The sequence below is a fragment of the Ornithorhynchus anatinus genome, chromosome 12 (assembly GCF_004115215.2).
Source record: "Ornithorhynchus anatinus isolate Pmale09 chromosome 12, mOrnAna1.pri.v4, whole genome shotgun sequence".
Lineage (NCBI taxonomy): Eukaryota > Metazoa > Chordata > Mammalia > Monotremata > Ornithorhynchidae > Ornithorhynchus > Ornithorhynchus anatinus.
In genome coordinates, this window is record NC_041739.1 from 34,693,372 (window position 1) to 34,721,044 (window position 27,673).

General features: G+C 45.8%; 1 protein-coding gene across 3 annotated transcripts in view; it reads right to left on the reverse strand.

Annotated features, from left to right (window-relative positions):
* The window catches only part of ALPK1 (alpha kinase 1), a 102,796-nt gene that overhangs the window by 73,865 nt on the left and 1,258 nt on the right, over positions 1-27,673 (reverse strand). Inside the window, exons 2-4 of one of the 3 annotated variants that reach the window (XM_029076353.2) lie at positions 21,297-21,446; positions 6,427-6,511; positions 670-785 (exon numbers count right to left, since the gene is read on the reverse strand). The exons of 1 other annotated variant lie outside the window; for it this stretch is intronic. The gene's annotated coding sequence lies outside the window, so the exon portion shown is untranslated. The remainder of the gene's footprint in view (positions 1-669; positions 786-6,426; positions 6,512-21,296; positions 21,447-27,673) is intronic. One more of the 3 variants, XM_039913811.1, reaches the window with a different exon arrangement.

Here is a 27,673-nt window from a genome sequence, read left to right on the forward strand (position 1 = left end):
TATTGAGCGCTTACTGTGTGCAGAGCACTCTACTAGGCACTTGTATTAAACAGTAGTGCTTAAGGGATCTGGACCCAAGTTCATAGGTGACCCAGAAGAGAGGGACAAGAGAATAAGGATGTAAAAGACTAGTCAGGGAAGGCTTCTAAGAGGAAATATGACTTTCGTAGGGTTTAGAAGATGGAGGGGGATAGTGGACTTTCTGATAAGAAGGGAGGAGTTTCACAAGCATTTTCTTCCCTCTTCTCCCACTCTCCCCAACCTCGAGGGAACAATCACCTCAACGACGGCCCCCTTCCCATCAGTCTGGAAGCAGTTAAATAGCCTGAGATGGTCCAAGATCCTACCCACCCCCACAAAACTCACCAGGCATCTTTGAGGTAATCCAGAACTACCATAGATTTAAGGATGGCAAATCTGAGCTGCCAGGAAAGAGCCAGGCCGCAATGTCTTTACAAGCCCTGGGGATTATATTCTTTTGTCTATGGAGGCACCCCTGCCTCCAAAATGTGTTCCCTTGTGAAATGCAATCAGGGAAAACGCTCCCTAATTCATCCCATGGTTTACAGCTTATTGCTGAGTAGTTATCCCACTCCAGAGAATTTAAGGAATCACTTTTTTAAGGAGAAAGACAAGAGTTTTCTCTTTCAAAAAAAAAAAGCAAAAAACCTCTGTAATCTGTACTCTGCTGGACTGATAAATCCCTGTTGGCTTCTTTGTTCTTTTTCCTCCAGTCACTCAGCTGCTCCCGTGGTGGGATGTCAGGCAATGGGGCTGCAAAGTGTCTGGAAGGAAAGAAGAGTCTGCAGTATTAAAGACAAACTGAAACTTCCCTCTGCTGCCTCGCTCCAACACTTAACACTCCTGTTCCTTACTCAGAACCTCTCACTTTTCCCCTTATAATGTCAAAGGGGTAGGGGGGGAAGGGTTTGGATGGTGCAGATTGGCAGTTCACACCCCTGGTCTGAAATCAAACAGATACACCATGTGTGGTTGTGTGATCTGCACAGAATGAGCCCGTCACGGGGAAATCGACGGGCTTTGGCACGAGCCTCCTGCCGGCCCCCCGACAAACGGCACGGCACTTCCCGGGACCGCCAAGCTGTGGGATTGGGAACTTTACGGGGGGCATCTGCATGGGCAGCTCGGGCAAAATATCCCCGACTTGGTCTTCAGGAGGGTGAAGAGCAGAGCACAGATAATCATATTCACGGCCACAGATCCGGAGGATGACCCAGAAAATGTGTCTTAGCAACTGAGGGTGAGCCAGAGCTGAGAGTCGACGAATGTTCTCACTGGAATATTCCCACCAGAGACAGCAGCAAGAGGGGGTCATGTGTGGGAGTGGGGCAGGCCCAAGGTTAGCTCGCCACCACGGGAAGGGCCTGGGTCGCTCCTGTGGGTTCTTGGACTGGGCTGGGGGAGGCTTCCTGCTAGCAGAGGGCAAGGGGTCGAGTGAGTGGGTGAGTGGGTAGCTCCAACTATCTGTTGCCAAATTGTACATTCCAAGTGCTTAGTACAGTGCTCTGCACACAGTAAGTGCTCAATAAATACGACTGAATGAATGAATTCCCATCCCCACTGGCTTCTGGTGACCAAGAGATGGAGACCAAGAGATATCGCCCTGACTTGCTCCCTTTATTCATCCCCCCTCCCAGCCCCACAGCACTAATGTGCACATCTGTCATTTATTCATTTATTTATGTATATTAATCTCTGTCTCCCCCTCTAGACTGTAAGCTTGTTGTAGGAAGGGAATGTGTTTGTTTATTGTTATATTGTACTCTCCCAAATGCTTAGTAAAGTGCTCTGCACACGGTAAGCCCTCAATACATACGACTGAATAACAAATGAATGAATGAAAAGAGATATCGGGGCTGGGCACTGCTTCTCATCCCTAGCCTGGGCCCATGGGGGCAGGGGGGCCACCAACCGCTGGCTGGAAGAGCCACCTCTACCAATACACCAATCAATTAATCAGCGGTATTTACTGAGCACTTACTCTGTGCTTACTGCACTAGGCGCTTGGGAGAGTACAATAGAACAGAATTGGTAATTTCCAAACCCAAACAACTGTTCTGGGATGTTTCCTTTTGCTGGAGCCAAGTTTCTGCCCACATTTCCACTACTGGGAACCTCTATTGATTCCTCTTACCAGTAATTTATTTTAGAGTCTGTTCCCCAGGATATGTTGTAAGCTCCTTGAGGGCAGAGATTTTGCCTACTTATTCTACTGAACTCTCCCAACCACTTTGACGATGTGCTGCACACAGTATGCACTCAACAAATACTCTTGATTAATTGATTTAAATATTATGACAGAATTTTACTGAATATATGTGGTCTTATAGAAAAAGCCTTCTCCATAGAAAATGGAATTAGTTTTTGCTTGATGATTTCTTTGAAGATCTGGTGTTGTGCTTTCTCTTTGACTCCCTCTCTGTCTCCCCATCTCTCTGTCTCTGTCTCTCTCATCAGTACTACTTTTGCTTCATGGCAGCTTGCAAAGCTGCACTACTTTATCCAAGTTTCATCAGGTAGTTTGGCTAAGGACCCTGTTCGAAGTGGATGTTTTCAGGCCTTTACAGGGGCTACGTGATACGCAGACTATTCTTCCTTGGGATTGTCCCGGGCGGTGGAAGAAGCCAGCTGGTCTGGAATGGGGCATCGGGAAAAAAATAAGTCCTGGGGCACCTGTTCCCGTTCAAATTATTTCAAAGTAGGGGCTTCTTTTCCCTTTTTTAAGGAGCAAACGCAGCTGCCTGGACTGGGGGTGTCCAGGGGAACATGAGGCTGGAGAGAGGGAGGGAGAGCTGACCCTCACCTGTGCAGTTTTGTGTCAGTCACAATACAATCATATTTAGTGAGCACTTACTTTGTGCAGAGCACTGGTACTAAGCACTTGGGAGAGTACCAACGAGTGGATTGGCCTCGACATGGACGAACCCACACTCGAATGTAGGTGTGCTTGGTAGACAGTCACCTCTCAGGAGGGGGGTCTGCTCCCACAGTGAGCACCCCCAATCTCCTCCAAACCCCTCTCTTCTTCTCCCTGAATTTGCCTCCCCCACCTCTAGTTCATCCATCCTCCTGGTGCTCATGGTTTCCCTGCACTCCTGATCACAGCTCCTAATCAACCGAGCCCTGAGCCCTCTGTGACTGCAAACTTCACCTCTCAGGGCACCCCCCTGCTCCCCACTCCCCCTCAGCTGCTGCAAGTCAGGGAGCTGGGGCCTGGCAGAGAAGAGAGCAGGTGGTGAAGGAAAAGGAGGGGGAGGCAGAGATCCATCATTCCCTGAGCCCCCTTCTTTGAAGGGGGAGGGTCCAGAAAACCTGCAGGAACAGGGAAGCCTGGACTAGAAAAGTGGAAGAGGCAGGACAGGGACAGTGGTGGCCATTCTCAACTTCCTAATGTGAAGGCAAACCGAAACAATTTTAGAACTTTATAACTACATTTTTCCCCTTCAGATCATATGCCATTTAAATAGCACCATCCTTCCGAAGAGGGGGATGAAGGGCTGTCTGGGGTCTGAAAGAAGGATCTGAGGCTGAGTTGAGCTGCAGAATCCCATCAGCACTGGCACAAACTATCACCCGTCCATGACTTGCTTGGAACCCATTGGGTTACATCCCTAGGTGCGTTGGAAAATCGGTGGATTGGGAAGTGCTGGCGGGGAAGGAGCTCCTATCCCGCCACCCTGGGTTGAAGATTCAGGTCCCCAACTCCTCCACTACCTAACTAGAACCTTCCCTGTTAGAATCCAGCCCCGACACTAGTTTTAACTGCATTTATTATGCTCTTACTATATGCCAGGCACTGTACTAAGCACTGGGAAAGATACAAGCTAAGCGGGTCCCATGTGGGGCTTAATCTCCATTTTACAGAAGAGGTAAGTGAGGTATGGAGAATAATAATAATAATGTTGGTATTTGTTAAGCGCTTACTATGTGCCGAGCACTGTTCGAAGCGCTGGGGTAGCGCTTGGATAAGTCACTTAACTTCTCTGTTCACAAGGGAACACATTTTGGAGGCAGGGGTGCCTCCATAGACAAAAGAATATAATCCCCAGGGCTTGTAAAGACATTGCGGCCTGGCTCTTTCCTGGCAGCTCAGATTTGCCATCCTTAAATCTATGGTAGTTCTGGATTACCTCAAAGATGCCTGGTGAGTTTTGTGGGGGTGGGTAGGATCTTGGACCATCTCAGGCTATTTAACTGCTTCCAGACTGATGGGAAGGGGGCCGTCGTTGAGGTGATTGTTCCCTCGAGGTTGGGGAGAGTGGGAGAAGAGGGAAGAAAATGCTTGTGAAACTCCTCCCTTCTTATCAGAAAGTCCACTATCCCCCTCCATCTTCTAAACCCTACGAAAGTCATATTTCCTCTTAGAAGCCTTCCCTGACTAGTCTTTTACATCCTTATTCTCTTGTCCCTCTCTTCTGGGTCACCTATGAACTTGGGTCCAGATCCCATAAGCACTACTGTTTAGTACAAGTGCCTAGTAGAGTGCTCTGCACACAGTAAGCGCTCAATAAATACGATGGACTGACTGGCTGACTTTAATAATAATAATAATAATGTTGGTATTTGTTAAGCGCTTACTATGTGCCGAGCACTGTTCTAAGCGCTGGGGTAGACACAGGGGAATCAGGTCGTCCCACGTGGGGCTCACAGTCTTAATCCCCATTTTACAGATGAGGGAACTGAGGCACAGAGAAGTTAAGTGACTTGCCCACAGTCACACAGCCGACAAGTGGCGGAGACGGGATTAGAAGCCAGATTTGAACTCTAACTACTAGGCCACGCTGCTTCTCACCTCAGAGGGAAAGGAGACCTTTGAGCCAGGACAGGGCAGCGAGGAGTGGGGAAGTGTGGCCCAGATCCCCAGCATCATGCTCTCGGGGCAAGATTTATCGATTTTTTGATTTGCAGAGGCCATGTGTTCTGCTCCTGTTGTACTTTCCCACATGCCTAGTACAGTACTCTACACACCGTCAATGCTCAATAAATACCAGGGGTGAAAGAACATCAAAAATCGACAATAAAAATTTGAATGGGCATTTGTTGTATTTGTTTTCACCCAGGGGAAGAAATCTGTAGTATCTGCAAAAGAATAGAAATATTATGCAAGAAAGCCAGCTAGCTAAATATCATATATTAACTTAGCCCTAACACCATCTAGTGCCAAAGAAATGAGTATCTTTCAATTCACCGATTCTTCGATGTACTGCAATATTCTGGACGTAGTTTTGGAACTTATTAAAAAAGGTAATGCTTTGACTCTACATTGTGCTATTTTTCTGTGAGTTGGAAGAACTCTAAATACAGTACTTCAATTACTCACCTCACTACTTTTGGGAGGAAGATGGCAGGTTCTCCTCAGTTTACAGTTGGAAAGAGTCAAAAGCAGCATGGCCTAGTGGAAAGAGCACTTGAGAGTCAGAGGACCTGGCTTCTAATCCCAGCTCGGCCACCTGTCTGCTGTGTGACCTTGGATAAGTCACTTAACTTCTCTGTGCCTCAGTCACCTTGTCTGTAAAAATGGGGATTAAGAACGTGAACCCCACAAGGGGCATGGACTGTGTTCAACCTGATTATTTTGCATCTACCCCAGTGCTTAGTACAGTGCCTAGCACATAGAAAGCACTTAACAAATACAAAAAAAAAAAAAGGTAAAATGACTTTCCCAAAGTAAATCAGTGCATCAGGGGTCCTGTCAGGAATTGGTTTTAGGTTTTTTGATTTCCAGTTCTGTACGCTTTCAATCACCTTGTACCCTGAGCATCGTAGTAAAACAAACTCCATAATTAAATCTCACTGAAAAGCAGTCATCTGTGCTTTAACAAAAATAAATACAGTCTTTTCTCAGTTCTGGTTGCCCAGAAATAGATTCCCCAGTTTTAAAGCTGTAAACTACAAACTCGCAGTGAGATTTTTCTTTTTTCCTGGAGAAAACAATGATCCTAATTTTGATCGTATGCAGGCTCCGCCACAATTCCAGTGGGACCAATGAAGGGAAAGAAAAGAACTGATGACTTCCATGTGGAGATTGCCTTTATGGATTAATCCTGACAGGAAGCAAATCAACCTCCTCCCAGGATCATTCGCTAGCAGCTCAATGCAGTCAGCTGAGAAATGGGGCTGTTATTTATGGCCATGGTGGTCTTACCTATTAAATAAACATTTTTAATTACTCTAAGTGCAACATTACTTGTGGACGTGTCAATTTCCATGCTAACTACACTCCCCTTCCTCATAGCCAAAGACAATTTGAATCGTTCTCTATTAGCACTTGATTCAGTCAGAAGTCAAAAAACCCATATCAAGCCCATGAAGCTATTGGATAGGGGAAACTCTTTGTCTCCATAAGAGAATATAGTTCATTGATTCATTCGTTCATCCTTTCATTCGTATTTATTGAGTACTCACTGTGTGCAAAACGCTGTACTGAGCGCTTGAGGGGGTGTCTTTACACATCTTCTTATAAACTCCTGAGAGTTTCCCCAAATACACCCTAAACACATAGGAGAGGAAATGGTGATATGCGACCCTGCTCGTAGCTGGAGTACAAGTTATAAGGGGGGAGCCTTTCCCCCTTTATACATGTACACATTCAGACATACACACGCATGCACATTTATGCACACACCAAGTAAACCAATGTATTCTGTCCAACATATTTTCTTCAGTAGAGAAGATAATGCAGGTCTGGAGCCCATGTGTGCAGTGATATCAGAATAACTCATTTTAAATCCAGGAACCAAATCAATCACTGATTACATGAGATAATCTGCTGTGAAGACAGCAAATAACATGAGGTGGTCTCGATTAACTCTGAAGAGCAGGGGGGAGCTCTGACCTTCTGTTATCGTTCTAAAGCTACTCAACTGGCACCATCCTGGTTTGAGATGGCCGTATTTGATGGAATTGTAGCCTCCTTGAATGTATATATTAAGCAATAGGATGAAGCCACCGATTTCCATATGGGGATTATACACCACTCAGAAACATGCCTCCCCCAAAGATCTTCTCAAAACACCAGAAGAACAACAAATTTGGGAAATTAACTGGTTATAGAAAACACACATGTTCACATGTTGTTCTTCAGTTCACTTGGAGACGGAGAGGTATTAAAACCAGTTGCTTCAACTGTTATTACGGCATACTATAAATAAAAACCTGGCAATTCAGAAATACCTAGGCATATTCAGATATAATTCACATAGATGTCTAGATTGTTACATAATCCCAGCCCCATTTTGATTGGTCTTGAGTGGAAATCTCTTTTTGTAATATAAGATGGATCATCAGGACTATTGACTCAAAATTTTTAACACTGAAAACTGGGACTAAGTCCCCATATGCACGAGGAGAAATGCCCAATTGGAAGGCGTTATAGATTCTCATGCAGCAACTATTTTTAATAAACACCATATTCTGTATATCCCTTCCCCCTTCAATCCTGCCCTCCTCTACTTCCGAAGCTTTTTCTGCAACGAACATACCTTTTCTAAAGAAAATAGGGCATTCCTGAATTTCACCCACATGGAAAAGTAACACACTGAGGGAGATTTCAAACCAAAACGAAACAAAAAAACATTTCAACTGGTCGGCCTTACTATTATAGTCCTCTGGGGACAACGGCATCTTTCCGAATGCTCCTGATTCTTGCGTGTGTTTCCACTAATTCTACCCCCTGCCATCCTCTATCCGACCCGACCACTGCATGGAAAGTTTGCTTGATAACAGATAATAAAAGATAGGGCGGTGTCATTCGCTAGGATTTCTCTTTCTCTTTTGCTTCTCCGGTTTAAAGATGAGATGTTTTCTTTTTGTAAAGCTGGGCATACCAACTGGCACTGGAGTATTAGATAGAATAAGGGGAACCCTCGATCAAAAAGCCTCTCCTAAGGCAGGCTTTCTTGTTAATATGCACCAACATGAAAGGCTTTCTTTTCATCCTATACAACTACAGTGTGTGTAAATTGCAGGGGGCTCATTGGCATAAATCTCGGCTGCGACCTCAGAGGTAAACTGGATTTACATTACTTTCTGACAAGAATTAAATGAAGGCCTTGTGGATATATGAACAGCCTTCTAGACGGCAACAGATGGGCATGAATGTGCTCCCTAGGCAAACTATCAGTGACATCTGGGTCCTCCGAATTCTGGTGGTCTCAGCCAATTAACAGGCAGAAAAACAAAAGGGTGGGGGTGGGGTGGGGGTGGTGGAGGGCGGAGGGGAAGAGACCCCAGCACAGCCACCTAGCCCAAGCTGAAGCGACAGTGTTTGCGTTTGGAAATGGGATCAGGCTGGGCCCACAGCAGTGAGAGGGCGAGCAATATTATCCGCACTCTGCTTACAAGCCATTTGCCCTCCTCGTTCCACCATCTGCCCGCCCACCATCCCTACGGGTGATATAGCCGACTTTTACCGGAGGAGAGGGCATCCCCCTCCTCGTCCTCTGGGCTCCGAATCAATAAATATCTGTGGTGTTTATTAAGTGCTTACTATGTGCCAGGCACTGTTCTAAGCGCTAGGGTGGATACAAGCAAATCAGGTCGACACAGTCCCTGTCCCCCGTGGGGCTCAGTCTCAATCCCCATTTTACAGCTGAGGTAACTGAAGCACAGAGAAGCAAAGTGACTTGCCCAAGGTCACGCAGCAGACAAGTGGTGGAGGCGGGATGAAAACCCATGGCCTTCTGACTCCCAGGCTCGTGCTCAATCCGTTATGCCGTGCTCCAGGATCCAGGGCCATTCGACAGGGATGAGCATTATCGTCTTGAATGTTCTGAGACTTGATGAGGAGAAGTAGTTATGGATGGCCTGGAGACGCACCTCTCCTCAGCTGGGGGAGATCGTGTGCTCTGGCATGGAAGTGTCTCAGATACGGGGAGGGAAGGCTTTAGTCATCCGTGAAAAAATAAAACAACCCCCTCTCCCGCCGCCAAAACACTTTCCATAGCCCTGTTGCTGTCCCAAGTTGTTGCACTTCCCCTTTTCACAGAAAGAATATGACCACATTTCTTTACTAAAGGTTTCCTGTTAAAGAGAACTGCTGTGGAATCTGGGGAAATTTGCAAACTGCCAAGATTACACACCAATTCAGTGGATTGAGGTTCCTAAACCTGACAAGTTGGGTTTTTTTGTTTGTTTTTATGGTATTCGTTAAACCCTTACTATAGGCCAGGCACTGTACTAAGCACTGGGGTAGATACGAGTTAATCAGGTGGAACACGGTCCTGTCCCACATGGGGATCCCAGTATTTATTAATCCTCATTTTACAGATAAGGAAACTGAGGCACAGGGAAGTTAAGTGACTTGCTTCTCTGCTGTTCTGAGCAGTGGGGTAGACACAAGCTAATCAGGTCGGACACAGTCCGGGCCCCGCATTGGTGCTTATGGTCTAAGCAACAGGAGAGCAGGTATTGAAACCCTGTTTTACAGTTGAGGAAAATGAGGCCCAGAGAAGTCAAGGAACTTGCCCATGGTCACATAGCAAACAATTGGTGGTGTCAGAATTAGAACCCAGGTTCTCTGACTCCCAGGCTTATGCCCTTACCACTAAGCCATGCTGCTTCTTACACCTCTACACCTCCCAAGTCCCCCGCAAAGAGTTAACTCAAAGAAGTAGACAATATCTCATTGCCAGGTTTTCATGACTCGAAAAAAGATCTATCATTTGAAAGCAGATTTCACTGCCTCTGAAACTCTACTGTTGTGCTGACAGTTGTGTATTCCTTTTCCAAACTAGAATGCCTGCCTCTCCCTCTAGACTGTGAACTCTTTATGGGCAGGGAACGTTTTCTACCAACTCTGTTTTACTCTCCCAAGCGCTTAGTACGATGTGCTGTGCATGCAGTAAGCACTCCATAAACACCACTGATCAATCAATGGATTGATTGTGCAGTTCATTTCTACGGCTCCCAGAAGCAGTAGAGGCTGGCAGCAAATGTTGGAGTTCTTACAGCCACCAAATAGGGAGGAGAATCAAAGAAAAGATTTGATCTCCAAATTTACAGGGAGGTGAACTTTTTATCTTTTAAAGAAAATCGCATCTGTCAGCCGCTCTGATTCAGGAGCAGCTACCCAAAGTTTTGTCTCCGACCAGCAACTCGAGAATTGCTGCCGGGAAAGTCAAACTGGATACCTGCAGAAGAGAAGTCGCTCGTCATTTCACAGCCAAGTTTTAACATGACTGGTTCTGGCCTGCTCCCCAGATGGACCAGGGTTGGTAGGGAAAAGTGCGAAATAGTTCCAGCCTCATCTTGGGCACACTTGTATGTCCAAAATGTAGTTTTGCCTCTTGGTAATTTGATCCTTCTCCCATATCTTGGATGTTTCCGAATGGGTCCTAGCAGAACAAAAGCACCTGTTGTTGGCCTCTCCTAATGACCTCAAGAGTGACCATTTTGTCTGCATTTCCCCCACCCCCCTTCTCAACTCTGCCATCTCACACATCATTATTGGGTGTAAAAAAGGAATAATTGAGGAGAAGATCAATAAATTTAAAAGCGCTTTAAGGAAAAGACATAATGAATTTGGTACAGCACATATTTTTAGATCAAAGATGCCTTTGAAGTGACAAAAACCCTAATCCATAAACTACTGAAGCGGCTTCCTTTCTCTCCCAAACTGCTTGTTGTCAAATAAAATGGAAGTTAAGGAAATTATCTTTATCTGGAAATGGCCAAAAGAAGCCATCACCTCATGACAGCCTTGTCACAAATGACAATTGGGGAAATTGTTAGGAAGGGGAGGTCTAAGGACTGAGGAGTAAGCTTGATGTTTGCACTAATCTGGTCAGGCAGCCTCTCACACACAATTCCAGTCAGCTTGCTGTGTGAAACAGCTAAGTCTTTGTCAATGTTAACAGGGACTGGAAAACGCTGTCTTCCATGAATATGTATTACCATTCCTCCATGTCTACAGAGACTAGCCCTTCAAAACGGAGATAGAAAAACCCACACCCACACCGGCGTGCGTGAGCACACACACCCACCCACCCACCCACACCCAAAACTGACCAACAGAAAAACAAGAAAAACTCCAGCTCCTGAGCTGAGTGCGATGAAAATGATGATAACTAATGAAAGCTCACGCTCTAGAAATCAAGCTGGCGAAACACTGATCCATGCCCTGGCTTGGCTCTTCATTTTCCACCCATTGAGAAAGGGACCTTTTGGTGTTTTAAATCTTCTATTGCAAAAGCTAAATGATCCCTCTGGGAAGTAGATTTAAAATGTATACCCCATTTCCCATTCACTTGTTCGAATACGTTGCGCCAGGCCGTACGGAAAAGTCGTAAGTACAATATAGAAAGGAGTCAGGTTCTCATTGCTAAAAACATATGGTTTGCAACAGAGACATTAAAAGAATCACTTTACTTTAACCTTAACTATGCCTCGAGATGAAAACTGGGCATTTTGTCATCACAAATTGATTCACATTTACAATGGTTTCCCAGGAGGCAGCACAACCCATACCTCAGAGAACTATAATAAAGATACCACATTCTTGAAATTGGACAAATGGACACTAATGCAAGCTGAAAAGCAGAACAGAAACCCAAAGCATTTTAAGTCGGAGTGAGAATAATTATCTACAATTTAAATCATCAAGATAAAGTGAATAAAAATAAAGATATTATTCCTTTCCTCTCAAGTTTTTTTTAATCACTTTTAAATATTCACTGTTGGATATTAATCTAGTGGCTTTTGGGAGGATGGCTAAATGTTTCTTAGCTGAAAGGGAATAAACTCAACTTCATTTGGCGTAAAAGAATATTCTTTGTGTATATGTGTGTGTGTGTATATATCAGCATCCATAGAGCTATATATAAGAATTTTGAGTTAGAGTCCGTATGTAAAAACGTGTATGCCACGTTTTCTTTATCTCCTATGAGAAACTTAGACTTCCAGCGGAGGGATGGCCTTTAGTTTGAGGGTTTACAATATCATGCAATGTTTGCTGTAGACATTAACATTTCATTAGCATATTCTACTTTACATGAAATCCAGCGATGAATGCTCCCGGTGAGCTCGGGCTAATCCTCTTTAAAGAGATACAGGCTATATTACATGTGGCTGGAGCAGCAGTTAACGCCAAAGCTGAATTACTTTGAAGCCCCATTGAACAGTGTTCCCTTGTGAGTCACTACACAGCCTCATAAACCGATGCTTTCTGGGTTGTAAAATCCTACTGTTTTCTTCAAGAAGAATGCTAAGAAAGCTAGAATCTGGGCTACCACTCTTCAGACCGTCCTCTCCTTGAAGGAAAGGAGACGTTACGCTGATTTCACTTTAAATGATCTAGGCTCTGTTTTCTTGGCCTTCAGATTAGATCGAGTGCTACGTTTTCCATCTGGGAGACTAGTCCTAGCATGTAGGCAGAGGAGATTCCGTGATTCCATCCTCTCCTGCTACGATTCTTAACAGCGGCTACTTGGGGTGGGATAGCGGTCATCCTTTCTCTTTTGTTTCTGTCCTCCCCCACTTTAGGCCGGGAGCTTCTGATGGGGTAACCCCTCCGTATTAATTAATTACCACGCATTTTCCCCAATGCTTAGTAACAGTGCTTCGTGCATCCCAAGCGTTTAATAAACGTTGTGTTTCCTCCCCATCTTGTTCAAGATCACAATCCACTCGGATTAAGGAGCTAAATTAATCTGCTGTTGGGTAAGGCGGTGAATGGCCGAAACGGGAATCTGAAATTTGCCTACCACCCTCAGTTCCACAGCACATATGTACAGATCTAGAAATGATTTATTTATATTAATGCCTGTCTCCCTCTCTAGACTGTAAGGTCATATCTACCAACTCTGCTTAATTACGGTATCTGTTGAGTGCTTACTATGTGGCAAGCCCTATTCTAAGTGCTGGGTTAGATAATTAGGTTGGATACAGTCCCTGTCCCACATGGGGCTCACAAACTAGGGAGGAGGGAATCCCCGTTCTACAGACGAGAGGTAACTGAGGCACAAAGACGTTAAGTGACTTGCCTAACGACACACAGCAGACAAGCGGTGGAGCTGGGATTAGAACTCAGATCTGTGCTCTTTCCACTAGGCCACGCTGCCTCTACCAAGTCCTTCGCACAGTGGTCTGTACACAGTAAGTGCTCAATAAATGCAATCGATCGATTGATTATTCTGAGCTCAGGTGACCTCTAGCTTGAACATCACCACAAGACGGGTCAGAATGAGGTGAGGGAGGGGAGACTGGGAGGGTAGGGAATGTGTCTACCAACTCTGCTCAGTTGTCCTCTCCCAAGCACTTAGTACAGTGCTCTGTACACGGGAAGCACTCAGAAAATACCACTGATGTTGATTTCTTGAAAAACTAAAAAGAAAACCCCAAATCCTTCCCTTCTTTCTCAGTTTAGCCAACTGCTTCGGTTAGAATGGAGCTCCCTTTTTATTTTAAGGCGGCACTGCTCATTGTGGGCAGAAAATGTGTCTTTTTATTGTTTTATTGTATTTTCCCAAGAACTTAGTACAGTGTTCAACACACATTAAATGCTCAGTGAACACGACTGACTGACTCACTGACATCAGAAGAGTTACAGTGTTGCCCTTCAGACTAGAAGACCTTTCTAATCCATGCTGCTACTAAGCCAAACTGACTAGCACCGCGTCGCCCACGTCAATGTGATCCTCTCTGGCCGGCAGGAATACAGCATTTCTGGGCAGGGGAAGGGGGCCACCAGCTCTCCTGCAGAAAACTATGACTACTGCCAACGCTGCTGGGAGGGGAATCAGTTTGATCAGAGTGGATCTCTAGAGGCTAATGAGCCTCAGGATGAAACATTTCCATTTAATGCAACAAAATACAATAATAATAATAATAATAATAATAATGGGACTTATTATGTACTATGTGCCAGACGCTGTTCTAAAAGCCGGAGTAGATGCAAGTTCATCAGGTTAGACACAGTCCCTGTCCCAACTTGGGGCTCACTTTATTAACCCCATTTTATAGATGAGGTAACCGAGGCCCAGAGAAGCGAGGTGACTTGCCCAAGGCCTAGCAGCCGACACACGGCGGACTTGGGATTAGAACCGAAGTACTTCTGACTCTCGGGCCCGTGATCTAGCCACTAAGCCACGCTGCTTCTCGTGGGGACCGGAGGAACCGGGGCAACTTTCAGAAGTCCAAAGGAAACAAATGAAATCTCTAATTCCCCGAACAACTGCCTACAATGGCAGAAAGGTAAAAAACAAATTAGAGTCACTTCATGAATTTTCAGTTTTTTTAATCCTTGTTCTACTATTCCTTCATTTTCTTGGCATTTCCTCATAACCGAGTGAGAAGAGAGATTCTTTTCTATATCGTCAAACCATTAGTCTAGTGCTCCGTACCCAGGAAGTTCTCAATAAGTACCACTGACTGATTGATTGACTGATTGATCGTCCATCCTTTCAGACTGAAGGAAGAAGGAAAAGACCCGGCAAACTGCTGCTGTGGATTCCAATGACCTGCTCCTCCTCTCCACCCGTACAGAAAATGGGGAGATGAGTGCATTACCCCGACTCACTTGCCTTATCATCAATGGTATTTATGGAACTCTCACTGCATGCGGAGCACTGTACTAAGCGCTTGGGAGAGTATGATACAATGGAATTGGTAGACCTGTGCCCAGCTCACAAGTTTATTTGCTTCAGAGATCAGGGCTGGATTAATCTTGGTGCCATGACTCCCATCTCCCCAGACCCGCTGGGGGCAGTTACACAGACTGTAAGCTCATTGTGGGTGGGGGACACATCTACCAACTTTGTCGCATTGTACACTCCCAGGCACTTAGTACGGTGCTCTGCACTCAGTAAGCACTCAATAAAAGCCATCGGTTGATAAGCCTTCTCTCTCCATCCAATCCCTATCCCAGCCAAGTTACTGGCCCTGTATGCATAAGAGTGGAAGCTTCATTCATTCATTCAATCGTATTAGCGAGTGCTTCCTATGTGCTGAGCACTGTACTGAGCGCTCGGAGTATATTATAACAATCAACGGACGGTTCCCGGCCCCCAGCAAGCTAGAGAAAGGCCATTGACAGTCTCAGGAAGGCTTACAGAGGTCAGGAAACTTGACAGATGGTGGAGGAGGGAGAAAGGAGAGAGAAGGTGAAAGGGAGTTGGAGGAGGGAAACAGAGGCAGGCAATGAGGCTACTCCTAGGGCAGCGAGACCATCCTTGGTTCTTTGATGCCTTCAGTCGTATTTATTGAGTGCTTACTGTGTGCAAAGCACTATACTAAGCACTTGGGAGAATACAACATGAAAACAAACAGACACATTCCTGCCCACAGTGAGCTCACAGTCTAGAAGGGGAGGCAGACATTAATGTAAATGAATTAAATAAATTACAGCGATATACAGATATATGCATGTGTGCTGTGGGGATGGGAGGGAAGATAAATGATGGAGCAAGTAAGGGCAGCTCAAAAGGGAGTGGGAGAAGAGGAGAGCTTAGTCAGGGGAGACTTCTTGGAGGAGGTGGGCCTTGTTACCTTCCTTAGCGCCCTGAGGCTAAGCCCATCTCTTCAGACCAGCACTAGGGGAAACAGGAGATTGGGGATATTCAGAGGAGGTGAAATAGAGTAGGAGGTGAGAACTGAACCGATCTACCTATATAAATGATTTCAGAAGGTGATGAACTCACAGCATCAGATTCGGTCTGGAGAAAAGGCTAATATGGCGGTGACGGCTTCCTCGGACAGCTCTGGGTTACACCACCAGGCAGGGTCCCTCCTGGTCAGTGGAGGGCCTGTTTGGAGCCATCGTTTTTAAATTTGGTCTGGGAGGGAGCTGGATAGTACAGTGCTCTGCACGAGTAAGTGTTCAATAAGTCCTAATGATTTTTCTCGTGGTATTTGTTAAGCACTCACTGTGGGTCAAGCACCTTACTAAGCGCTAGGGTAGATACAAGCCAGTCAGGTTGGACACAGTCCGTGTCCCACATGGGGCTCACAGTCTTCAATCCCATTTAACAGTTGAGGTCAATGAGGCACAGAGAAGTCAAGTGACTTGCCCAAAGGGACAGAGCCGGGATTCGAACCCAGGTCCTCTGATTCTCAGGCCAGTGTTTTCCCCACTAGGCCACACTGCTTCAAACACCGCTTTTGAAAAATTCAACCTTTCGTAAGTCACATCAGAATACGGGTTGTATAGTGTGCCAGAGACTCTTCCCAAGGCTCTGTCTATATCCGGCGGCCGGGCATCTTTGTTAAATTACAAACAGGACTGCTTCAGATGACCTTATTTTCAGTCAACTGCTTTGTTGAGGAAAATGCAAAGATGCACCAGGAATCAGTGGCACCAAGAAACTGCCCTTCCTAGACAGAAATTTCAGGGCCCGTTAGAGTGAGGTTCAGACACTCCATACACAGCCCAGCAGCCTATCAGTCGCTCATCCAATTCATTCAATCGCATTTATTGAGCGCTTACTGTGTGCAGAGCACTGTACTAAGTGGTTGGGAGAGTACGACATAACAGAGGTGGATAGACACATTCCCGGACCACAATAAGCTCACAGTCTAGAGGGGTAGACAGACATTAATAGGAATAAATAAATTGTGGATAAGTACAGAAATGCTGTGGGGCTGAGGGAGGGGTGAATAAAGGGTGTGAGTCCAAGTCCCATTTCAGTAGTCAGCAAAATTGGGCAATCGCCCAAGCATTCAGTACAGTGCTCTGCAAATAGCAAATAGCAATACCATTGATTGACTGGAAAGATCCATAACTGAGAAAGTTAGCTCCTATTAACTCTACTTCTTTCTCTTTCCTCCTTTCCTTCCCATATTCTATACCAGCTACTGCGTCCTTGCAAATGCCTGATGGGCCAAACTGTCTCTGCGGGAATCTCGTAGGGTCTCTTCAGCCTCTTGGAATCAGGGAATCAGAAGGTCATGGGTTCTAATTCCGGCTCTGCCACTTGTCTGTTGTGTGCCTCGGGCAAGTCACTCTACTTCTCTGTGCCTCAGTTACCTCTTCTGTAAAATGGGGATTAAGACTCTGAGCCCCACGCGGGACAGGGACTGTATCCAACCTAATTTCCTTGTATCCACCCCATTGCTTTGTACAGAGTAATCGCCTAATAAATACCACGATTATTCATTCACTCATCCAATAGTATTTATTGAGCGCTTACTATGTGCAGAGCACTGTACTAAACGCTTGGAATGTACAATTCGGCAACAGATAGAGATAATCCCTGTCCACTGAGGGGCTTACAGTCTAATCGGGGGAGACAGACAAAAACAATAGCAATAAATAGAATCAAGGGGATGTACATCTCATTAACAAAATAAATAGGGTAATAAAAATATATACTAATGAGTAGATGAGCACAGTGCTGAGGGGAAGGGAGAGGGGGAGGAGCAGAGGGGAAGGTGGGGGAAGGGGGCTTAGCTGAGGAGAGGTGAAGGTGCGGGGGCAGAGGATTATCATTATTAATAATAATAATGTTGGTTATTTGTTAAGCGCTTACTATGTGCAGAGCACTGTTCTAAGCACCGGGGTAGATACAGGATAATCAGGTGGTCCCACGTGGGGCTCACAGTTAATCCCCATTTTACAGATGAGGGAACTGAGGCCCAGAGAAGCGAAGTGACTTGCCCACAGTCACCCAGCCGACAAGTGGCAGAGCCGGGATTCGAACCCATGACCTCCGACTCCCAAGCCCGGGCTCTTTCCACTGAGCCAAGCTGCTTCTCCTCCACGAATGGACACTCATTTATAAAGTTTCAGTAGGCAGAAGACCTGCGAGTCAGAAGGACCTGGGTTCTAATCCCTACTCTGCCACTTATTAGCTATATGTTCTTGGGCAAACCACTTAACTTCTCTGTGCCTCGGTTACCTCATCTGTAAATTGGGGATTAAGACTATTAGCCCTATGTGGGACATGGATTGTGACCAACTTGATTAGCTTCTATCTACCCCAGTGCTCAGTACAACGCCGGGCACATAGTTAAGTGCTTAACAAATCGCATAAAAAAGTGTGAACATCTAACTCAGTCGTTTCTGAGTTGTTCTTTTTTAAAAGGTGCTACTTTAAGCATGTGGTCTGGATTCACACATTTACCATATGAATGATTTCTTCGTCTTAACGGGGCCGTGTGGGAGTTTTCAATACGTGAATGGAAATTCTCAGGAGGGAAATCAAGAAATTCGAGACAACTTCGCCCCCCAAAGCAGGTTTTTTTTTCTATATCATTGGCGTCCCCTTGCGGGGAGAAGTCAGAACTGAAAATTAGTAAATTTGTCTTCATTGGAATCGATCGATGGTCTTTATTGATCGATTTATTACACAGGGCAGAGCACTGTTCTAAGCACTTGGGAGAGCACTCTCTCCCACTCATCTCCCACCCACTTCTGCATCGCCCTTACTCCCTTTGCTCTTCCCCCTTCTCCAGGCCTCACAACACTTAGGGATCTGTCTATAATTTATGTATGTATGTATATATATATATATATACACACATATGTATAATATATGTATGTCTTATGTATAATAGATATAACTGCCATTGTTCTTGTCTGTCCGTCTCCCCCGATTAGACTGTAAAGCCCATCAAACGGCAGGGACTGTCTCTATCTGTTACCGATTTGTCCATTCCAAGCGCTTAGTACAGTGCTCTCCACATAGTAAGCGCTCAATAAATGCTATTGAATGAATGAATATATACATGAGAAGCAGCGTGACTCAGTGGAAACAGGCCGGCCTTGGGAGTCAGAGGTCATGGGTTCGAATCCCTGCTCTGCCACTTATCAGCTGGGTGACTGCGGGCAAGTCACTTCGCTTCTCTGTGCCTCAGTTACCTCATCTGTAAAATGGGGATGAAGACTGTGAGCCTCACATGGGACAACCTGATGACCCTGTATCTACCCCAGCGCTTAGAACAGTGCTTAACAAATACCAACATTATTATTATTATTATTATTTATTTATATTGATGTCGTTCGAATCCCAGCTCTGCCACTTGTCAGCTGTGTGACTGTGGGCAAGTCACTTAACTTCTCTGTGCCTCAGTTACCTCATCTGTCAAATGGGGATTAACTGTGAGACGTGGGACGACCTGATTACCCTGTATCTACCCCAGCGCTTAGAACAGTGCTCTGCCCATAGTAAGCGCTTAACAAATACCAACATTATTATTATTATTAATGATGTTTGTCTCCCCTCCCTTCCCTCCCTGACTGTGAGCTCGTTGAGGACAGGGATTGTCACTCTTTATCGCTGCATTGTACTTTCCCAAGAACTTAACACAGTACTCTGCACCCAGTAAGTGCTTAATAAATACGATTGAAAGAATAAATGAAGTAAATTTGGTAGACATGATCCCGGCCCTCAAGGGTTTTGCAATGGCAGCACTGGTGATTGGGCTGGATCAGAGAGTTTAGCGGGGAGTAGGAGATGCGTCCAGCCCAAATTAACTCATCTCTGCTCTCCTATGTGTTTGAAGCACATTCAACAGCTCCCGGTTGACCCAATATTTGTGTTCACACCGTTCTAATCAGTTCTAATTTGCAAAAACTCCCGAGGCCAAAAATAAACACAAACCCTGCAACCATGGGAAAATAATTGCTAACTAAATACTAATCCAGAAATCACGGAAGGCGTCTGACAGGGAAGGGGAAATCTATCCGGTGGCTTTGCAATGATTAGAGAAGACTCAACCAAATCAAGAGATTCTGCTTCTCATCCGCGAAGGAAGAAGCAACGCAAGGATGTGAAAAAGAGCCCTAATCGATGTTGGTATTCGTTAAGCGCTTACTATGTGCGGAGCACTGTTCTAAGCGCTGGGGTAGATGCAGGGTCATCAGGTTGTCCCACATGAGGCTCACAGTCTTAATCCCCATTTTACAGATGAGGTCACTGAGGCACAGAGAAGTTAAAAGTGACTTGCCCACAGTCACACAGAAGACAAGTGGCAGAGCTGGGATTCCAGAGTTGTGCTAAGCCTTTCTGACAAATTGCCAAGTGCCTGCAGAGAATAAATGAACACAAGATGGGGAAATCAGGAGACCTGAGTTCTGTCATGTACCCATGCATAACCCCGCTCCTTGACCTTGAGGAAGACACTTAACGCCTTGAGTCTCAGTTTCCTCATCTGTAAAATGGGGGATAAGATACCCGCGCTCTCTCTCAGTTTGTGAGTCACTGAGGGACTCGCTGATAATCTTGTAATTTGCCCTCGTACCTAGAACAATGCAGAGCACTGTTCTTAATAAATATCCTTGCTAATAAATATCATAGCCAGAGAAGGATGGGGAGGAAAAAAAAACTTGGGGGGAAGAAATGGGTGTCTGGATGTCATGGAACAGGATGGACTTGAGGAAAAAAATGGTAGCAAATGGAAAGCATCATGAGTGGAAAAAAGGCTTTAAAGAAGAGTTGTGGAAAAGCCACAGCCTGGAAGTCAGAGGGACTGAGTTCTAATCTCAGTTCTGTCACTTGCCTGCTGTGTGACCTCGGACAAGTCACTTCACTTCCCTGGATCTTTGTTTTCTCATTTGCAAATGGAGATTAAAAACCTATGTCCCCTCCTACATCTACTGTGAGCCCCATGTGGGACAAGGAACTGTGTTCTACCTGATTACCTTGCACCTACCCTAGTGCTAAGTTCAGTGCTTTGCACATAGTAAGTGCTTGATAATTTCCACAATGATTATGAGGCTCCAGTTCTCTTTGTCTTTCTACACAGCTATCTTCCATGTTCAAAACTGACACTTGGGCAGGTGCAAATACGGCTCAAGAAGAGCAGCGCGCTAACCCCGTGGGACAGGAAGTACCGAAGTCGGTGGGCTGAGGATGAAAACTTCCACGACGAGGAGGAAAGTGTCAGTGATAAGGGTCTCTCTCCTGGTGGGACTGAGGGATGATTCTGCTGGCCAAATCCTGGCTGCCCGTCGGCAGCCCAGATCCGAGACACTGTGGAGAAGCAGCGTGGCCTAACAGGAGAAAAAACCCGGGTCTGGGAGTCAGAGGACCTGGGTTCTAATCTCAGCTCTGCCAGTCCTTTCTGTGACCTTAGGCAAATCTCTTAACTTCTCTTGACTCAGTTATCTCATTGGTAAAATGGGGATTAAGACCGTGAGCCCTGTGTGGGACAGGGACTCTGTCCAACCTATCTTGTAGCTGCCCCAGAGCTCAGTACAGTGCCTGGCACATAGTAAGCACTTAGATATCATTTTTAAAACAACCCCCAAACTGGGCAGGTCACCCAAGCACAATCACTTCTGCTCCGCATAGGAATGAGTAGGACAGTAGAGAAGGACACTGGGAGCAAGGGTGACTCACCCCGGCCGGTTCTTCTTGATATTTTCTTGTTAATATTCCCAGTTAAGAGGAAAAGCTCCAAAGGAGGAGGAGACACCTCCTGGAGACGACTTCTTGTTTTCAGGTTCGCTGTCAAAGCTTATTCTTCGATGCTTCAACAGTGGTGGTGACCTGTGGTGAGATAGATCTTCAGAACAGGGCTCAGTAGAGCCACAGTGATGTGATCTTGACTTCTCACTTTCCCTTTATATTTTCATTTCTCACGCATTAACAGTTTCATGGGTTTTCATTCGTTCTATCGAGCGCTTGCTGTGTGCAGAGCACTGCACTAAACACTTGGGAAGATACAATGCGACACTCAACAGACACATCCTCTGCCCACAAAGAGCTTACAGCCTCCTTTCCTGTGCATAATCAGAAAGTCGGTCCTTCGTGCAGTGTGCTGTCCTTTTTCTTCCGTTCTGCCACGTCTCGGTCTGATGAGGAGACAGGCTTAGTCATCTAAGGAGAGTTAGTTACCAGTCCTACCACTCAGGTGTGAGATTTCCGGGAGATTTCGATTACCCCAACAGAGCTGCACGTAGGACTTCCAACCACACCCTCACCTGAGAGAGGACTCTACCCCGGCGTCTAGTACTGTCCCTGGCGCATAGTAAGCCTTCACAAATGTCATAAAAAACAATGAATCAGCGGTGTTCATTGAGCATTTACTGTGTGCAGAACCTATACTGGTGGATAAATCAGGGACCTGGGAATGATTAGGCCATGAGTTCTAATCCCAGCTCCTCCACTTGTCTACCGTGACCTGAGGCAAGTCCTATCACTTCTCGGGGCCTCAGTTACCTCATCTTAAAATGGGGATTAAGACTGTGAGCTCCAGGTGGGGCAGGGCCTGTGTCCAACCCAATTTGCTTGTATCTGCCCAGAGTTTAGTACAATACTTGCAGCATGGCTCAGTGGAAAGAGCACGGGCTTGGGAGTCAGAGGTCATGAGTTAGAATCCCTGCTCTGCCACTTGTCAGCTGTGTGACTGTGGGCAAGTCACTTGACTTCTCTGTGCCTCAGTTCCCTCATCTGTAAAATGGGGATTAACCGTGAGCCTCACATGGGACAACCTGATTACCCTGTATCTACCCCAGTGCTTAGAACAGTGCTCGGCACATAATAAGCGCTTAACAAATTCCAACATGATTACTTGGCAGATAGTAAGCACTTAACAAATACCACCATTATTATTATTATACTACGAGTTTGGGAGAGTACAATGCAACAGAGTTGATAGAAACATTCCCTGCCCACAATGAGCTTACAGTCGAAAGGGGTTCATCCCATCCTATTACTATTACTATTATTATTATTATTATCCATTCCAGCAGTCACTGCTTACGCATTTATCTGTATGACTCATTTATATCTATTGTCTCAATTACAGCACACCTATCATCAGTTAACCAAGAGTATTTATTGAATGCCTACTGTGCGAAGAGCACTGTACTAAGCATTTGGGAGAATATAACAGCGGTAGTAATCGTTATCCCCTTCTTCAAGGAACATACGATCTACAGCGGGTTGGGGAGGCGGCCCACGGAGGAACAGATACTAAGGACATTACAGATGGGAGGCAGTAATGAGGTGTAGCATAAATACCTCTGGGAGAGGTGGGAGAGTTGCGAGTACTTGGGTAAGTGCTTAGATGGTACTGAAGTTGCGCAGGAAGGGAAATTGAGGGTATAGAGATTACAAATGACTATTTTCCCATCACTGTAGACAATGCCACTATCCTCTCTATCTCACAAGCCTGTAACCTTGGCATTATCTTCCACTCATCTCTCTCGTACAACCCGCACATTCCCTCTGTCACGAAATCTCGTCAGTTCTACCTTCACAGCATCGCTAAAATCTGCCCTTTCCTTTCCATCCAAACTGCTACCCTCTTGAACCGAGCACTTAAATCCCACCTTGACATCTGCATCGACCTTTTCGCTGACTTCCCCGACTCCTGTCTCCCCATCGAACTGATCGGGGCCTCCAGCCTTCTGTCCACTCCAGTCCATACTTCATTCTGTTGCCCAGAATGTTCAGGCCATGTTTCCTCACTCCTCAAAAATCTCCAGTGGGTGCCCATTCATCGCCGCAACAAACAAAAACTCCTCACCATTGGCTCTAAAGCAGTCCATCACCTTTCCCCCTCCCACCTCAACTCGCTTCTCTCCTTCTACAACCCAGCCCGCACACTTTGCTCCTCTTCGGCTAATCTGTTCACTGTGCTTCGATCTCCCCTGTCTCGCTGCTGACCCCTTGCCCATGTCCTGCTCTCCCTCCTCATACAGAAACGCTCTAGGCATGTCACTCCCCTCCTCAAAAACCTCCAGTTGCCTATCGACCTCCGCAAGAAACAAAAAATCTTCGCTCTTGGCTTCAAAGCTCCGCATCACCTCGCCCCCTCCTACCTCACCTCCCTTCTCTCTTTCTACCGGCCACCCCGTACACTCCGCTCCTCTGCCGCTCACCTCCTCACGGTCCCCCGTTCACACCTGTCCCGCCGTCGACCCCTGGCCCACGTCCTCCCGCTGTCCCGGAATGCCCTCCCTCCTCACCTCCGCCTAATTCTCTCCCCCTCTTCAAAGCCCTACTGAGAGCTCACCTCCTCCGAGAGGTCTTCCCAGACTGAGCCCCCCTTTTCCCTCTGCTCCTCCTCCCAGCTACATGGCATTTTATGTACATACCTGTAATTTATTTATTTGTTCTTATGAATGTCCGTCTCACTCTCTAGACTGTAAGCTCATTGTGGGCAGGGAATGTCTTTTTATTGTTATATTGCACTCCCCCAAGTGCTTAGTACAGTGCTCTGCACACAGTAAGCGCTCAATAAATAAGGTTGAATGAATGAATGAATCCAGCCTCAAGATCTACTAGGATCCAGGGTGCTTTCTTCAACTTGGTCCCGGACACAAGAAATGACCCAGACAAATGATAACGGGACACTTATATATATATATATACTTATATATATTAAAAGTATAATTATATAATAATAATAAGTATAACTAGAAGTAGATTGATTTCCAAAGAGAAAATTTAGCTGGACATGTTTCCACAGATTTTCAAGAGCTGCCTCAAGAGGTCTCATTTTATAGTTACTAAACGCATTTCAATGTTCTAACTCTCAACGTTTAATCTATGATCATATGTGGCAGTCTGTCCTAATGCATATAGCATGGGCCTGGGAGTCAGAAGTCAGGCCTGGGTTCTAATCCCAGCTCCGCCACTTGTCTACTGCTGCGTGACCTTGGGCTAGTCCCTTAACTTCTCTGTGCCTCAGTTACCTCATCTGTAAAATGGGGATCAAAACTGTGAGCCCCATGAGGGACAGGGACTGTGTCCAACCTGATTAACTTGTATCTACCCTAGCTCTTAGAACAGTGCTTGACATATAGCAAGCACCTAACAAATACTGTTATTATTATTATTATTGCTGTTTGTAATTTACTAGAGTTATGGGAATGATACAGGGGCAGAACACTTTTGCTCTGTTTTACAGTGGTTATTTTGGAAAGTCTTTACTGGCAGTCTTCCATCTACTGAGATGATTTAAATTTATGAGGTTGGAGTGAGGAAGAGAGCAATGACATTGCAGAAAAAAATGGAAACAACCTCCCCCCGTCCAAAAAAACAACAACAACAAAACAACCAGGCAAGGAGAGGAAAAATAATTAATAAAGTAAACAGGTGTAATCGTCTGGTTTTCAATGTAGCCAACTCTTGATTACCTTAGTAATGAGAAAAGGGATAACATAATCAATCAATCAATAGTAAATACTGCATAATTACTGTTTGACGAGCACTTTAAACACTTAGGAGAATTCAAAAGGCTTAGTAGACACAATCTCTGCCATCAAGGAGACAGTAAGCTCATTGTGGGCAGCGAATGTGTCAGTTTATTGTTATTTTGTACTCTCCCAAGCCTTAGTATGATGTTCTGCACACAGCAAGCGCTCGATAAATAGGATTGAATGAATGAAGGAGCCGACAAACTAGTGAGGGAGACAGTGGAATGATTACATAGAGGAGGAATAAAGATATGTGCAGAAGTGTAATCGGGGTTGTGAGTACTCTGAAAGTTCCGAAATGGCCATGGGGACATAAGGTGTGGAGACCAGAGATTGGAGCAGCAGGTCGTAGTGGATAGAGCATGGGCCTGGGAATCAGAAGGTCATGGGTTCTAATCCCGACTCTGCCACTTGTCCGCCGTGTGACCTTAGGCAAGTCACTTTGCTTCTCTGGGCCTCAGTTACCTCATCTGTAAAATGGGGATTGAGACAGTGAGCCCCATGTAGGGCAGGGACTGTGTTCAACCCGTTTACTTGTAACCACCCCAGTGCTTAGTACAGTGCCTGGCACATAGTAAGCACTGAGCAAATACCACAACTATAATTATTAAACCTGGAAGTCTTCCCGGGGGAGATATGATTTCAGAAGGACCCTCGAAGTGGTGAAAATCGGTGGCGGGTTGGATGTGAAGGGGTAGGGAATTCCAGGCAGATGGAAGGGTGTGAGCAAGAGGCTGGGGGCCGAAGAGAAGAGAATGAGGCACAATGAATCATCTGGCTTGATAGGAATAAAGTGTACAAACTGTGAGTGATGGGAGAAGGGAGAGACCGGAGGCAGGGAGATCAGCGAAGAGGTCAAAGGGTAGTTGAGTCAGGATGGCGGGATCAACGTGATGACAGTTTGCCTGAAGATGAAAGAGCAATTCTGGAAATTCCCTGGAGGAAGAACAGAGAATTTTTCAACAGATTGAATATGGGAGTTGAAAGAGTGGGAGAAGTGGAGGGAAATGCCCATTTGTGGCCTTGAGAGAAAGGAGGATGGTGGGTTGTCAAGTGTGATAATAATAATAATGATAATGTTGGTATTTATTAAGTGCTTACTATGTGCAGAGCACTGTTTTAAGCACTGGGGTAGATACAGGGTCATCGGGTTGTCCCACGTGAGGCTCACAGGCTTCATCCCCATTTTACAGATGAGGGAACTGAGGCCCAGAGAAGTGAAGTGACTTGCCCACAGTCACACAGCTGTCAAGCGGCAGAGCCGGGATTCGAACCCATGACCTCGGACTCCCAAGCCCGGGCTCTTTCCACTGAGCCACGCTGCTTCTCATGGGAGATGGGAGAGTTCAGGGTCTCCAGTCAATTTCCTCTGCAAGGAAATGCAGGCAATTAAAGGAATAGCCGAGCAAATATACATTCCAGTGTTATACAGTCTGATGAGATAACATCATCACATAGGTAATGATTAATCACAGAGTGCCTCATGGAGGAGGGGGCTTTTAAGGAGAGCTCTGAAGGTAACTTTGACTAATTTGAAGAGAGGAAATAGCCCTGAATAATAATAATAATAATAATAAACTGTGGCATTTGTTATTGTGCCAGGCAGGCACTGTACAAAGCGCTACAGTGAAGAGAAGCAGCGTGGCTCAGGGGAAAGAGGCCAGGCTTGGGAGTCAGAGGTCATGAGTTCTAACTCCGGCTCCGCTGCTTGTCAGCTGTGCGACTCTGGGCAAGTCACTTCACTTCTCTGTGCCTCAGTTACCTCGTCTGTAAAATGGGGGTTAAAACTATGAGCCCCACGTGGGACAACCTGATGACCTTGTATCCCCCCCAGAGCTTAGAACTGTGCTTTGCACATAGTAAGCACTTAACAAATGCCATTGTTATTATTTATGGGAAGCAGTGTGGCTCAGTGGAAAGAGCCCGGGCTTGGGAGTCAGAGGTCATGGGTTCGAATCCCGACTCTGCCACTTGTCAGTTGTGTGACTGTGGGCAAGTCATTTTGCTTCAGAGAAGCAGCGTGGCTCAGTGGAAAGAGCACGGGCTTTGGAGTCAGAGGTCATGAGTTCGAATGCCAGCTCTGCCACTTGTCAGCTGTGTGACTGTGGGCAAGTCACTTCACTTCTCTGGGCCTCAGTTACCTCATCTGTAAAATGGGGACTAAGACTGTGAGCATCTCATGGGACAATCTGATTACCCTATTTCTACCACAGCGCTTAGGACAGTAAGTTCTAAGCATAACATAGTAAGCATTTAAAACAAATACCACCATTATTATTATTATTATTACAGGGGATACAGGCAAATCGGGTTGGACACTGTCCCACTTGGGGCTCACAGTCTCAATCCCCATTTTCCAGATGAGATAATTGGGGCACAGAGAAGTGAAGCGACTTGCTCAAGGTCACACAGCTGACAAGTGGCGGAGCGGAATTAGAACCCATGACCTTCTGATCCCCGGCCCCTTGCTCTATCCACTGTGCCGTGCTGCTTCTGCAAAGGCAGTGCCCCCGACCTTTCCTGTTATGCGATTTGAGAGTTTCTTTCTAAGCCTGTGATCTCTCTGGC